The 3,083-nt window shown below is 27.1% G+C and overlaps 1 long non-coding RNA gene across 1 annotated transcript; it reads right to left on the bottom strand.

The window, feature by feature from the left end:
- Nucleotides 1–393: 393 nt before the first annotated feature.
- On the bottom strand, nucleotides 394–2,789 carry LOC114180294. Its single transcript, XR_003603662.1, has 6 exons — nucleotides 2,295–2,789; nucleotides 2,117–2,215; nucleotides 1,904–1,980; nucleotides 1,358–1,778; nucleotides 1,076–1,161; nucleotides 394–758 (listed from the first exon to the last, which is right to left on the bottom strand). It is a non-coding gene; the product is annotated as an uncharacterized LOC114180294 (long non-coding RNA).
- Between the last annotated feature and the right edge of the window lie 294 nt (nucleotides 2,790–3,083).

Below are 3,083 nucleotides of genomic sequence, written 5' to 3'. Positions count from 1 at the left end.
TTGTTATTAATCGTTACTATTATTATTATGATTATTAGTATACAAAAAATATTATTGAAAAAAATATTTACTTTACGCTATTTATAGTGATAATTTCTAATCTCAAATATTTTGTAGGATTCTAAAAGATTGAACATTATTTCGGATATACATCTCTATTGCATACATTATTACTTTGCATATATCATTATTGCATAAAAAAAAGTGTTTACATATAATTGAATTAAATTAAGTTAAATTGAATAATGTAATATATTATTATACATTATTATTAAATAGTAAATAACAAATGTCAAATATTAATAATTATATTTCTTATATTAAAATTAAAATAGCAAAATACAACTCATAAAATAATAATCCTAAATAATAAAAAAATTGGTGTGAGAAGACACCAAGAGAGAGCATTGAATGTTTTGGAAATGATTAATTGTTGCATGCTGCAACCAAAAGGTGTGCGACAAGAAATATGTTGTTATCTTTTCACACTTAAGTTACCTAAAACATAAAAAAAAATGTTTTTCAACAATCCACGTATTTGAATCAGTCATAAAAAAAATACTTTATACTTTAATTTCAATTTTAAAGTATCTTCGTTAATGCATAAGGAAAAAAATATTAAAGTACTTATTTGACCAAAAAAGATTATTATAGTCAAATACATACATTTTCTTGTAAATGAACTGTAATGAAACCATCTTTAAACTTTGCAGCTAGTAAACTTGGTGTAGTGAGTGTCCATTGATATATCTATATGTCTGCAAGAGATTTAGTAAAGAAGACTATGTAACAAATATATAATTATAAATGTAAAATAAATCCAATATTATTAAAGAAATGAAAAATGAAGAATTAAATAATTACATTTAAACTTATTAAATATACAAAAGGTACACTTAGTTATAATTAATTACCTTCAATGATAATAAGTAGTCTTAAACAGATGAACGATCCACCAGATTTAAAAATATGTTGAGGAATTAAAAATTAAAATTGAAGAATAAAAACGTAAAAAAACAAACAACCAAATCTTAGAGAAGAAGAGAATATCAGCCAAAGTATGAAACTTGCTTACCTTTATTGTCGTCGTCAAAGAGTGAAAGGTTAAAAGATTCAACCTTTACTGTGTAGAAGAACGAAAATACGAACAACAAAGTAAATCTGAAAAAAAAAAATATCAATCAAACAGATAACTACAACAAAGTAAAGTAGATTTGAAAACAAAACATTTATCCAACAAAAAATAGAACAAAAATAAGTAGATCTCAGACAAAAATATCCATAAAAAAGAAAAATAATAGAAAAAAATAAGATATGAGAAGATGGTAGAAAAACAACAAAAATTAGAAGTTGTTACCTTGTTTTTAGTACGGTGAAGGTCCTAAAACATCTCAGAGGAAAACATCAACAAAAAAAAAGTATATCTGAGAAGAACAAATTCATTCAATAGTAGATCTGAGAAAAAACCTCAACCCAACACATTTTGTCAACAAAGAAAAGTAAATATGAAAAAATCCACCGAACAAAAATAAGTAGATCTTGCTTAAAAATATCCATGAAAAACAAAAATAATAGAAAACAAAGTAGATATGAGAAGATGGTAGTAGATCTGAGAAAAAAAATTAGAAGTTGTTACCTTATTTTTAGTACGGTGAAGGTCCTAAAAAATCTCAGAGGAAAACATCAACAAAAAAGATCTGAGAAGAAAAAATCCATTAAACAATAGATCTGAGAAAAAAACCTCGACCCAACACATTTGTCAACAAAGAAAAGAAAATCTGAAAAAAAAACACCAAACAAAAATAAGTAGATCTTATAGAAAAATATCCACGAAAAACAAAAATAATAGAAAACAAAATAGATCTGAGAAGATGGTAGAAGAACGAAAAAAAATTCTTGTTACCTTTTTTGTCTTCGTCAAGTTGCTCAAGGCTCTCAGAGCAAAACATCAACCAAAAGAATAACAAAAGAAAAGTAGATCTGAAAGAAAAACATTGATCCACCAAAAAAATAAAACAAAAATAAGTAGATATCAGAGAAAAATATGCATCAAACAAAAAAATAATAGAAAGAAACATAAGAAGGTAGAAGAATAACAAAAATGAGAAGTGGTTACCTTTTTTTAAGTCTTGTGAAGGTGCTCAAGAATATAAGAGGAAAAAATGAACCAAAAGAAAAGTAGATCTGAGAAGAACAAATTCATCCAACAGTAGATCTGAGACAAAAACATCGATACAACAAAGAAGATTAGTTAAATATGGTAGAAGAACAAAAAATCGCAAAAAAGTTGTTACCTTTTTTGTGTTCTTCACGTTGCTCATGATTCTGAGAGCAAAACATCAATGCAACACAAAAATAAAACAAATACAAAGTAGATCTAAGAGCAAAATCGAGATCAAAACTCGAGATCCAATAGAAAAGAACCAAAAAGATTATTTTTTGAGTAGATCTGAATGTTTGAGTTAGAAAGACAAAGATGAAGTATCGTAAAACAAATACAAAGTAGATCTAAGAGCAAAATCGAGATCAAAACTCGAGATCCAACAGAAAAGAACCAAAAAGATTATTTTTTGAGTAGATCTGAATGTTTGAGTCAGAAAAGATAGAGATGAAGTCTCGCCATGGTGTGGTATTCTGTGTGAGTGAGAAAGAGAGAGATGAAGCTGAAGATTTGGTGTTCGCCATGGTGTGGTGTGTGGGTGATCCAGTGACAGATGAAGAAGTTGAAAGGTTTGAGAAAGAGAGAGAAGAAGCTCTGAAGAGGTTTGAGAAAGAGAGAGAAGACGATGAAAAAGTTTGAGGAAGAGAGAGAAGAAAATGAAGGGGTTTGAGAAAGAGAGAGAAGTTTGAAAGAGATGATAGTGTGTGGGATACGGAGAGATGAAAATGCTTGTTTTTGATTTATTTTTTAATCTTCAAAATTCTGAGAAGATGACGCGTAAACATATTTTCCTATTGTAGAAAGAAAAATTTAAATTCAATTGTTTCAGAAATATTAAAATATTGAAAATTTTGTCATTTGTTAGTTCACATTTGTATATAGATATAGATTTAGTCCCTATTTTTGTAAAAATAGTGCAATT

Source organism: Vigna unguiculata, chromosome 4 (assembly GCF_004118075.2).
Source record: "Vigna unguiculata cultivar IT97K-499-35 chromosome 4, ASM411807v1, whole genome shotgun sequence".
NCBI lineage: Eukaryota > Viridiplantae > Streptophyta > Magnoliopsida > Fabales > Fabaceae > Vigna > Vigna unguiculata.
Note: the sequence above shows the minus strand (reverse complement) of the source record. Positions and strands in the feature narration are given on the sequence as shown.